The sequence below is a fragment of the Pleurodeles waltl genome, chromosome 5 (assembly GCF_031143425.1).
Source record: "Pleurodeles waltl isolate 20211129_DDA chromosome 5, aPleWal1.hap1.20221129, whole genome shotgun sequence".
In the NCBI taxonomy this organism is placed as follows: domain Eukaryota; kingdom Metazoa; phylum Chordata; class Amphibia; order Caudata; family Salamandridae; genus Pleurodeles; species Pleurodeles waltl.
In genome coordinates this window covers 1,260,307,681-1,260,320,812 of record NC_090444.1, presented here as the reverse complement: position 1 = coordinate 1,260,320,812, position 13,132 = coordinate 1,260,307,681, and positions in this window count along the sequence as shown.

The following is a 13,132-nucleotide window of genomic DNA, read 5'->3' as shown; positions in this document are numbered from 1 at the left end:
AGCGCCTCGTTGGTTGCCCCAAATGAGGCCCTTTGTTTATCACCAACATAGAGTAGTCAGGAACTAATGAAGCATTCTTCACTTTACGTGGGCCTGACTTCCTAACATTCTTAAGAAGCACATCTTGATAGTGCAAGTGTTTGGCATCTAATGTCCAAGGGAGGCTGTCTGGGGGATGGGGGGGTCACCTTCCTGGCACCCTGTTTGCACACTCCATTACAAAAATGCAAAGAAGGCAGTCAGGCCCATTGGTGCCAGATCTGACTGCAGACAGTGCTCCAGGAATTTCACCATGTTGATGCTCTCTGCCTACCACTTGTATATTGCTCTGGTGATTTCTCTCTTCTGCATCTTCTATCCTGCTTTCCAGATATGCAACCATCTCAGCGAGCATTTGAAAGTATTGTTGGATTATCTTGGATTAGGGGCCCAGTGTAGTGAGGGCCATGTCAGTTTCTTGTATCCTGTTGGTGACTTTAGATGGTCAGCCCCAAGGATCATTACCTCCACAGCCACTGAATCAATTTTGGTTTTGAGGAATTCCTTTGAGGCCATGATAATTACTAGCCCTTATCTTGGGTGTAACTGTAGGAACTCTGGAAGATCCCTGATGCAGTCCCTTTGGCTCTGTTTTGCTCTTCGTTCTGGGCACCATAATTCTCCAGGCTGTATGGTGCTGTTGAGATGTATCCATGATGACGGTTATCTGGTTCAGAGGGTACTCAATTGCGACTTTTCCCACATTTCTATTCATGCCCTGTGTTTAATTACAGTCTGCAGACACCACTACGGCTATTGTCCAGGGATCACAATGAGTATGCTGGGCTTTGTAGGTCACTTGGTTTAACATACCCTTTGTGCTCACATGTTCCCAAGGTCTAGCTCAGATATGATAGCTCCACATTCAGATGCACCAAGTGCAGGACTGCCAGGAGGGGACAGTTGCACGGCAAGCCCAGTACACTGTCCTCAGCACCCCCGATATGTTCCTGGTTCACCAGGGAGTTTCCAAGGGCCCCACATTGTTTTTTATCCCTATGGAACCAAAATGATCTGTTTTTCAGCAAGTCCTTCTATAACCACCACCAGCTATTTCACATTTATCACTGAGCTGCCATCCCACTTCCTTGGCTCACCGCACACACCTATGTCACCCAGCAGCCAGGCCACAAAACAGTACTCTTGGGTCATTGTTGCCATGTCTTGGCTGCCACTCCCCAGCTGTGGCTTCTGCTGCACTCGTCCAGGGCCCGGAACCTCCTCCAGCCCATCCATTGTTTCCTTCAGGCTCCACTGGAATCCAGCCATCATTTTAGGTGCATTGGCTCAGTGGCTCAGGGTGGGTAGGCAAGGTTTTCCTCTTTAAAGTATGCAGGCCTGGGGAGTGGACCAGTGCTGCACCCCTCTAGCTCCTGGGGTGATCAGGTGTTCGATGGACAGTTCTGTATAAAAGAGACTGTGAGGGGGGCAGGGATGGGAGCTCAGTGTCTACCTTCCTGATGAATGTGCAGCTGGCAATACACCAAATTTGGTATGTTGATACCAGTATTAGGCAATATCATTGTTTGGTATTATTACAAGGATGTTGTTGATAGGTTTGATGTTGGAAAATTTTACGAATGCTGTCAGTTTCTGTTGCTTTTCTGAAACATCACAATTGGATTTAAGAAATGAAAGCCCATACAGTTGTGTATCTAAAAGGTATCTCTAACTGCTAGTAATATGGATTAGAAAGTGTGAACTTGTTTGTGTGAGCAGTGTGCAAGGCTGAATAAAAGCTGCACCAGGGAATGTGCAAGAGCAACCCCAGGATAACATCCTCTCCAATGTGCAAATATATCCTTAATCAGACACTTCATTGGGAGAGAGGGGCATGTTTCAGATCAGGGTATTCCAATGGAAGTCCTACTTCAAACCCCTAATATTGGCCTGCAGTCTGTAAACCCAACGTTGTTCCCTTTAATAGAGGAGGCTGTGTCTGTTGGGTCCAGTAGATACGTATTTGGTTTCTCAATTACAAGCCACAATACATCATTGTGACTATGAATGTTCAAGAAAGTTTCAGTTTGGTGTTGTTACATTTACTCTTAATTGCACTGTGATGTTCTGAATTCCTGATTGTGATCTTCTGCATAGTCATGTCTACATAAGATAAGCCACAAGAGCATGTGATCATATATATCACACCACTACTACTACAATTACTATGGTGTCTTAGTTCCCATGGAGTAGCCAATCAAAAATCATTCTCCACGTCATGTCTGGTGAATCTACAGGAGGTACAGAAACCACATGAACAATGTCCTTTCACTTCGGAAGGGTACTTGCTGTGTCTTGGGTGTCACCTCTCTGAATTACTAGTTTGTGTGCACCAGGAAGTCCTTAAGGTTAGGGGCATGATGAAATGTAAACATTGGTGGGGGCAACTTCATGCAGCCTCTGTTCAAAATACTCTGGGGCATATTTACAAGGCTTGATGCCTCGCTGCGTTGAGTCAGTGATGTGTCAAAAAAATACTTCTGGTTCGTGAATACAGGTTACAACGCCATGGATGTCTTGTATTTACAATATGAGGTACCACAGCACAGGACCCAAGGATGCATCAGAATTTCTGACGCAGCAGTAGAAATTCTGCCGCAACTCATCAGCCTCAAAAGTGGCACTTTGCTGAAGTTGGCCTCACAACTGTTGCAACTTCAGCAATGCATCAAAAATCAGAGGCAATGCTCTGTTCTGACTGACGCAAGTAGCCCATTGTGTGGGAACCAATGTGAAAGACTGTAAAACAGTAAAATAGCACCATGTACAATCTTACAATGGTCCTGGACACAGTGTAAGCAGTATGGCTATGTGTCACATTACACTAGGAATAGTCTACCTATGTGTATGTAGAGATCTGAGTATGTGTGACATAATGAGTGACAATGTTATTGTATTGTTATGTGAGTGATTAACAGTATATGTTGTAATGTAAAGTGGCAATACATGTATTAACTGCCTTATGTGTGGATTCAACTGTTGACCTTTGGAGTACACTGGGCTGGACTTGGTGACCCATTAATCCACGGAGCAGTGATAATTTTGGCCTGCTCTTACAAGGAGTACACAAAGTCACATAGCCTTGGTGCAGTGAATGATGATATTATAGGTGCCATGGTCCCAGGATGGTCTAGGGTGTCTTACAACAGGATTGTCACATGTGTAGACCCACTATTAGTAGAGGGGATGTGAAATACAGTCATGTTCTAGTGTGTAAAGTACCTTCAAATGGTCAGATTTCTGTTAGAAAACCACTGTGTCAGATCTTAAGCCTGTTTCTTGGAGGCAAAGGAATTCTGACGCATTTCAGGATTTGCGAGATGCATCTGGAAGAAGTGTCACACAATGAAAAACTTGTAAATATCACTGCATCAGCTGTGAGTTTTTGTAACAGAACACCCCCTGCATAGATTATAAACTGTGTGACACAGTTAGATCCCACACAGGTTTTTTCAGATGCAGGCCTTGAACAATAGATGCATCAGGCGAGATGCATTGCCTTGTTAATATGGAGCTAAACTAGCGCCCCAGCATCTTAAAAAAAAAACTCAAGTTCCTTTTAAATATGGTCCTCACATCCTTGCAGATGGACATTTGATAGAAGATGAGAGGGTACAATAAGTACTCACAAAAATTAAGCAATCACAAGGTGGGTGCCATTGGTCTTCAAACAATGCATCTCTATTGGCACTGTAGGCCTGAAACTCTCTGGATCAAATGTGATTGGTGTTGTTTCTCCATCAGCTGTTTACTCAGGGCTGAACAATAATGTTTTAATTAGAATAGTTCAGACCAATTGTATATAGAAACTGACCAACAAGTAAATTGTTCCATTTCATAACAGAGAGTTGTCTGCCATTTGTTTCCTATACAGCTCAGAAGTATACACCCATCCTTTGCATAGAGCAAAAGATCAAGAGCAAAAGATTAAGAAAGAGTAATTGTTCTCTGGTGTTTATTCAAGTAAATCTCAAAAAGGTGTTCCTTGTACTGAGCCACTGTAAGAAAAAAGACATTTCTTCCACCTCACCCATCCAGATGAACAAAATGTCATGGATATAGGCCCTCATTATAACATTGGCGGTATTGACCGCCTACCACCACGGCAACGGCCGCCAACATACCGCTGCCGTGGCTACCAGCAGTCTATGTGTATCATGACCACCAACGGTATTCTGCCAGAATGCTGGCGGAACACAGCGGACGGTCATGGCGGCGGACGGGGGAAAGGCGGCACTGCTGAGAGCAGCACCGCCACACCAGCAAAACACAGTGATATGGCCTGGTGGTGTTTTGCTGGCAGATGCTGCTGCTGACAGCAGCACTGCAGACCATCCCCAGCCAGAGGACCCCTGCAAGCAAGTAAGTCCAGTTCTCCGACCGGAGAGGGGGGTGGGGGGTGTTGTGTGTATTTGGGGGTGGTGGTGTGTGTATGTTTTGGTATGCGTGCATGCGGGTGTGAGTTGCGTAGGATGCATGCGTAAATGAGTGATTGTGAGTGCTGTGTGTTGTGAATGCATGTGTGTGACAAGTTATGTTGGTGTGTGTTGTGGTGTGTGGGTATGTATGTGTGCTTGCGTGGGTGGTGGTGGATATGCATGTGTGCATGTGTGTATATGGGTACGCGTGTGGTTGTTTATATGTGCAGGGGCAGGAGAGGGAGGGTGGGGAAGGGTTCTGGGGAGGGGGAGGGTGGCGGGCGAGACTCCTATCAGTGCCAGGGAAGGGATTCCTTGTCACTGATAGTGCCTACCGCCATGGTTTTCGTGGCGGTAAGATTGGCACAAAAACCATGGTGGTAGGCCAGGTCACTATCCCAAGGGTGGGATTGTGATGGCTGCCGGGCTGGAGACCGAAGTCTCCAGCCGAGCGGCCGTTACCACCCTGGCGGTCGGTGTGTTAAAGTGGCGGTCTTGGATGGCGGTAACCGCCATGGTCAAAATCCCATTTTTTTTACGCCCGGCCTGTTTAACACCGACCGTCAGGGTTGTAATGAGGACCATAATGTTTACAGAGTTTTAGTTGTTCTTGGAAGTGTCCTCTGTAGAGATGTGCATACATTCAAACAGGTCCATATACAAATTAGCCACACTAAGGGAAAATGTGCTGTCCATCGATGTTCCGGAAGCCTGAAAGTTTAATTGATCCTGGAACTGGACAAAGTTTTCTCCCAAGGCTAAATGGGCACATTCCATAATGATAGAAATCAGAGTACATTTGTGGAGTGCATTTGTGAAATGGATCTTCTTGTAACATGGCTTTAACAGTTCTCAGCACACCACCTTGAGGGATGCAGGTGTAAAAAGATTCTATCAACTACATCCAATAGTAGCAACAGGATTTGAAGGCAGGTTTCTCCTCACTCGGGGCAACTGCTTAGGCATAGCAGTGGACTGATAGAGGTATGCAGCACCCCTGGGGTAGGCCATGATTTGTTTTGCTTGTGATGTCATCTTTAAGAAAAAAAAAAAACTTGTAACTCAGTAGTTACTTAGGAGTATGTACTTATTGAATAAGAAGAAACTACATGTTATCCATGTTCCTTGGTAGTGTTCCTTTCGTTACAACAACTATATGATGCGTTTTGTTTGTTGTTTGTCTTGTGCTCTACTGACAGTGAGGACATCATAGCATTTCAAAGAGCTGGTGGCAATGCAGTTAATGTTCTTATTTTGACTGTCATTTTTTAAACCTTCTAATATGTAGCCCTGCTTTCAGTCTGACTGAGAGTTGGCGAGTTGAGGAATAATACCGATGTTTGGGGTTAAGCACTTATGGAGACACTATCATCTGTATTTGAAGTTTGATTTTCTCACACTATGGGAAAACAGGTGGTCTAGTGGACATGTTTAGTATAGTCATACCCTGTTGAAAGGTATGTGGACATGCTCAACTGAAAGGACAATGTCACAACAATAATGTCATCTGTTTGTCTCTTGATTGTTTGTTTTTCTAAAGGTGCCAAATGCGGGATAACGTTGTATTTTCAAATTGCATACTATAGCAACTTTTCTCTTTTTTTCACTGACACACTTCTACCTGTAGAGTGATTGCATTTCTATATTAGGTCCTGAGGAAAGCCATACACCTACTTATAGGGTTCTAATGAAGATTATTGCCCACCCTAACGAGCTATACCTGGTCACTAAAAGCCTGATCCAGCCTTTAACAAGAGAGCGGGACTTTAATGGCCAGTATAGCCCAGCTCCAAAGGGCTATAAGGCTATTAAAACATTCTGCCACTAGAGGGCAGAATGTTGTAATAAATAAAACAAAGGCCTCACAGAGCCCAAGGGCATTGAAATCTCCTCAGGCTCCTGTCTGTTCACAGCTGTTGCTGTGTGAAGAAAATTTGAATATTTGAGCTCCAGGATTCTACCAAACATTAATAGCCTGGAGCACTCCATTGTCTTCAAAGGAGCTCTCAACATTCCAGTGTTCTAATAATTGGCAGAAACATGTTGATCCCATTATCACAAACACTTTGAAGTCATATCCTGGTCTTATTTTTATTAAACCCCTCGGGGACACTCAATAAAGCTTTGATTTAATCTCCTGAGAGTCATTTTTAGCTTTTTTTTTTACCACACACTGCCTACTCTCACCCATATTAGATTGCTCACATTGGTGTCTACCCTCTTAAGAACACCTTACAGTGGCCCTCTCCATCTTAGGTGAGTTGTTGCTTACATTATTACCAATCTGATAAGTGGTGTGAGGAGGAACCCAATGATGAATCATGACACCTCAGGCTGAGTGAGGGTTTTTGTCCTAAAATAAATGCTCCCTTTTGGTCCCCTCTGTGATAGTATTACAGAGGTTTTTCCATTCTCGAAAACAGTTCCTGGGTAGTAGACTGCTGTTGTAATTTGACAGCATCCTCGTTGTTAAAGGCATCCTGTGGCATGTGAGTGTCCATCTCCATCCTCATATTTCAATATTTTCGTCTGAGCATTTTCTTCATTTCCATAACTTGAAATAGATTGTTTTATCCACTGATTACCACGAGGCAAAATCTCAAAGTAAACCACTTTTGGATGGCACATTTTCTAAGAAATTTGACCGTATGGTGCATGACAGTGCTTGAGTGACTTAAGCCACATTATTAATTTATTTTTTAAAGGATTACCCGTGTTCCTTCCGCTTGTGGATTATCACATTCAGAATGAGAAAAATATCTGGCAAGTATCATATCTTGCATATAATTTTATTTATCTGTCAATTATTTTTTTTTGTCATCAGGATATTTTCATTGTGTTCGACAGTGCATTTTTCTCTTGCTTTTTTACTAGGCTTATCCTATCCTAAGCAGTCAACATTCATTGTGGTTACATCAATGCAGACTGCTGTAGGGTACATTAATGTTTTACCTAAGTTGTAATAACTTTCCCTAATCTTTGTTGTTGTTTGGGTGATGTTTATTATTTTCCATTATTACTTTCAGTTCTCATAACCTTTAATACCAAATTCCTGGATTTACTCATCTTCCTTTCATCTCTTATGCTTTCTTGACTATGTACACCTTCCTATGTCCTCTTTGCTCCTCTCATCAGTAGGCCTCTTTTAGGAGTCTCTGGAGGAACACATAATTTTCCAGTAGGGTGCTGTACTTCACGCTGATTGCTTCTATCGCTTATCAAAGTATTCTTCTAAACATTTTAATGGGAAGCTGCCAGCTTATAGCTAGTATGGGATATGGATTTGGTCATTGGACTATGTGTCTATACCCAACTAGTAGGTCCTGTGCATATTCTTCAAGAGTCCTCTCAGTAAGTATGATGGGGTGAACACTCCTTCCATTGATCTCTCTGTTTCAGGAATTAATTTCTGCTCTCAATGAAAGAGGTCCTAATCCTAGGTACTCCTTTTTGCAGGCTGCACATAAAGGAGTGTGGCAGGAAGTTTCAAGGAAGTTCTAGCAAGCGGTAGGTGGAAAATTTCAGTCCACTCGCAGAATTGGTAGAACTTTGGACAATCCACATTACTTTTTAACACAGAGTTCTGGACAAAATTCCACCAATCACTACATGACAGAGTTTTGCTCCCGTTTGAGCAATAGGATGGCAATGGACAACACAAGATTGCAGCTAGCGAGCTGGCAAGCAAGATTTGGCATCCCACTAGCACGATTTTCAGTTGCTATGAAGCCTTCCAGGGCCATTTTCTAGAACAAACTGTTGTGATCGGTAATGTTCAGAGGGCTGCTTTTTGAGTAGATTTTCTACTCGAGAAGCAGCAATATCAATTCAAAATTGAATTTTCAAGTATCTATTCTACTCGAACTGATGGTTTAGGTAGTTTTTTTAGTTCAAAACATGTTTTTGATTTTTTCATGTAACTTTTTTTTAGCAGGAAGAAATGCTGCAACATCCTCTTACTGTCCAAACGGCTACACCCCCTGCTTTGTCCATCCCTTGGTCACTTTTCATTTGGATCACTCTCTTCTTTGTCTGCAATCCCTGCAGCATATACCATTAGATTTTCAAGGATTTACTTAGAGGAATCAAGTAAGTTAAAGAACTTTCGGATAGGTGTGTTGCTTGATGGTGGGCATGCACTAGTATTTTTTTACCTTTTATGTTTTTTCTTCCATTTTTAAATTTGATTGTAGGTGGACAGAAGTTGTAGTAGGGGTCTATTTTGCATTAACTTTTTTAGTTTCTTCCAAGGGAAAATGTTTGTACAGGTTTGCTGAGGGCTGGGGGCCTGGTGATAAAATGTTTAAAGTACCCATTTATATATATATATATATATATATCATTTTTTTTAAAGTGCTTTTTTTCCCTTGCGGGGTCCCTCTTGGACCAGAGCTAAGGGGTCAGGGTGTCTCTGTCTTGGCCCCTTTTCCTTTTTTCTGTTTTTTTGGGGAGTGGGACATGGCTAAAGCCAGTTCTAAAGATGGCTGCTGAAACTTTCTGGTTTGAAGTGTTGGCAGTCAATCAGAGGTCTGCAGCTCCATGCTCGTGTTTGTTTTTATTTGTGAAGTTGATATGCCCAGAAATATACAAATTTATTTTCACTTTAATATCTCCAAAACTACTGGACAGATTTACACCAAATAAGCAAAAGCATAATCTGAGTACCGAAAGCTAGCTTTCTGACAAATTTGGTGTAATTCAGTCTAGAGGTTTGAGCTGTAGTCGTGTCTAATAGTCCTATGAGAATTAACATGGGAAGCACAACTTTCTTGACCCTCTTCTTTTTCTTGGCCCCTGCTTAACGGATCACCCTGAAACTTTCAGTGTGCAACAAGAATCACAGGGGTACTTTTTTGGGCAAAGTTTGTGAAGATTCATCAAACAGTGACAAAGATATAGGCAAGTCATAAAATGCTTGACCATTACTAGGTAATATATATATATATATATATATATATATATATATATATATATATATATATATATATATCTGCCTATTGGGCTATTTTGTGTATAAAAATGAAAAGCGAGGTAGAACATGCATATGGTGATCATGACTGTTGACTCGAAATGCGTCGGTGTGAAACGACAGCCCTGGGCAACTTTGGCATGCTGTTTAATCTGACCACATCGTAATGATCTATCTAACTATCTATCTATCTATCTATCTATCTATCTATCTATCTATCTATCTATCTATTTATCACTATATACAGGGAGTGCAAAATTATTAGGCAAGTTGTATTTTTGAGGAATAATTTTATTATTGAACAACAACCATGTTCTCAATGAACCCAAAAAACTCATTAATATCAAAGCTGAATATTTTTGGAAGTAGTTTTTAGTTTGTTTTTAGTTTTAGCTATGTTAGGGGGATATCTGTGTGTGCAGTTGACTATTACTGTGCATAATTATTAGGCAACTTAACAAAAAACAAATATATACCCATTTCAATTATTTATTATTACCAGTGAAACCAATATAACATCTCAACATTCACAAATATACATTTCTGACATTCAAAAGCAAAACAAAAACAAATCAGTGACCAATATAGCCACCTTTCTTTGCAAGGACACTCAAAAGCCTGCCATCCATGGATTCTGTCAGTGTTTTGATCTGTTCACCATCAACATTGCGTGCAGCAGCAACCACAGCCTCCCAGACACTGTTCAGAGAGGTGTACTGTTTTCCCTCCTTGTAAATCTCACATTTGATGATGGACCACAGGTTCTCAATGGGGTTCAGATCAGGTGAACAAGGAGGCCATGTCATTAGATTTCCTTCTTTTATACCCTTTCTTGCCAGCCACGCTGTGGAGTACTTGGACGCGTGTGATGGAGCATTGTCCTGCATGAAAATCATGTTTTTCTTGAAGGATGCAGACTTCTTCCTGTACCACTGCTTGAAGAAGGTGTCTTCCAGGAACTGGCAGTAGGACTGGGAGTTGAGCTTGACTCCATCCTCAACCCGAAAAGGCCCCACAAGCTCATCTTTGATGATACCAGCCCAAACCAGTACTCCACCTCCACCTTGCTGGCGTCTGAGTCGGACTGGAGCTCTCTGCCCTTTACCAATCCAGCCACGGGCCCATCCATCTGGCCCATCAAGACTCACTCTCATTTCATCAGTCCATAAAACCTTAGAAAAGTCAGTCTTGTGATATTTCTTGGCCCAGTCTTGACGTTTCAGCTTGTGTGTCTTGTTCAGTGGTGGTCGTCTTTCAGCCTTTCTTACCTTGGCCATGTCTCTGAGTATTGCACACCTTGTGCTTTTGGGCACTCGAGTGATGTTGCAGCTCTGAAATATGGCCAAACTGGTGGCAAGTGGCATCGTGGCAGCTGCACGCTTGACTTTTCTCAGTTCATGGGCAGTTATTTTGTGCCTTGGTTTTTCCACACGCTTCTTGCGACCCTGTTGACTATTTTGAATGAAACGCTTGATTGTTCGATGATCACGCTTCAGAAGCTTTGCAGTTTTAAGAGTGCTGCATCCCTCTGCAAGATATCTCACTATTTTTGACTTTTCTGAGCCTGTCAAGTCCTTCTTTTGACCCATTTTGCCAAAGGAAAGGAAGTTGCCTAATAATTATGCACACCTGATATAGGGTGTTGATGTCATTAGACCACACCCCTTCTCATTACAGAGATGCACATCACCTAATATGCTTAATTGGTAGTAGGCTTTCGAGCCTATACAGCTTGGAGTAAGACAACATGCATAAAGAGGATGATGTGGTCAAAATACTCATTTGCCTAATAATTCTGCACTCCCTGCATATGCGCCCATAATGGAGCACCAACCTCGCTAGGCGAGGGCAGGGAGAACAGCAGGAGCTTTTCAAGATATATATATATATATATATATTTTCAAACTGCTCCTGCTGTTCTTCCAGCGCTGGCCTGCCGGAGCTGGTGCACCATTATGGGCGCAGGACCCATATATAAATGTCACAAATTGAATAGTAGCAAAAAAGGCACTCCCAGCAATTGCTAAATAATGACGAATTTTATTTAGCTCTTCAATACCATTCCTCAATCCGGCTTATTAAGCCTGGCAACACGTTTCGATCATTACGGTCTTTGTCAGTAGCCAAAGTCATTAGCCTGGTAATGCGTTTAGACCATTACGGTCTTTGTCAGTAGCCAAAGTCATTAATAATGATTAGTAAAAATGCCCCTGCCACATTTCAGAGGTTGGTCAACTAGGTGTTGACTGGGCTGGATGACTTCAGCATAGCCTACCTGGATGACATTGCAGTGTTCATTTCCACTTGGGAGGAACACTTTCAGTACCTCTGGAGAGTGTTGAAGGCTCTGCAAAAGGCAGGCCTTACTATTAGGGCCAGTAAGTACCAAATAGGACAGGATTCACTGGTGTATTTGGGACACCAGGTAGGGAGTGGCCAGGTGGCAACCCCACAGCCAACAATTCTGGCTTGGGAGCCACCCAAGACCCAGACTGAGGTGAGGGCCATTTTAGGCCTCACTGGATATTACAGGAGCTTTGTCAAGGGATATGACACCATTGTTACCCCCTTGAATGAGTTGACTTCCAAGAAGCAACCAAGGAAGGTGATCTGGACAGAGGCTTGCCAGACCACTTTTGATGCCCTGAAGGCTGCCATGTGCAGAACACCTGTGCTGAAGGCATCTGACTACTCCAAGGTGTTTGTTGTGCAAACAGATGCCTCAGAGCATGGTATAGGAGCAGTACTCTCACAGCTTAATGAAGAGGGCCTAGATCAACCTGTAGCCTTCATTAGCAGGAGATTACTTCCCAGGGAACGTAGGTGGAGTGCAATAGAGCGTGAAGCTTTTGCTGTGGTCTGGATGCTGAAGAAGCCAAGACCCTACTTGTTTGGGACTCACTTCTGAGTTCAGACCAACACAGGCCCCTCAGATGGTAAATGCAGATGAGGGTGAGAATCCAAAATTGTTTAGGTGGTCCATTTTCCTACAGGGGAAGAACTTTATGGTTGAACACAACCCTGGTACAGAACATGCCAATGCTGATGGTCTGTCCAGATTCTCCCGCCTTAGTAATGAGAACTCCCATGAGGTTGGGTAGTTGCTCCCCACTTTCAGCTGGGGGGACACATGTTAGAGTTGGCATCCATGGTGTGGTCTCCCCTAACTTTTTGACTCTGCTTTCCAGGTTGTTGATGTGTGCTTGACTCTGTTTTTGCTGTTTTTGATACTCTGGGCACTTTACCACTGGTATCCAGTGCTAAATTGCAAGTGCTCCTATGTAAAATGTAGGTCTAATTGGCTTTCCATGATTGGCATATTTGGTTTACTAGTAAGTCCTTAGTACAGTGCACTAGAGGTGCCCAGGGCCTGTAAATCAAATGCTACTGGCGAGCCTGCAGCAATGGTTGTGCCACCCACATTAGTAGCCCTGTAAACATGGCTCAGACTTGCCACTGCAGTGTCTGTGTGTGCAGTTTTTAACTGCCAATGCGACTTGGCAAGTGTACCCACTTGCCAGGCCTAAACCTCCCTTTTCACACATGTAAGCCACCCCTAAGATAGGCTGTAGGTAGCCCCATGGGCAGGGTGCAGTGTGTGTTTAAGGTAAGACATATACTAATGTGTTTTATATGTCCTAGTAGTGAAATACTGCCAAATTCGGTTTTCACTCTGCAAGGCCTATCTCTCTGCCTTTAAAGATTA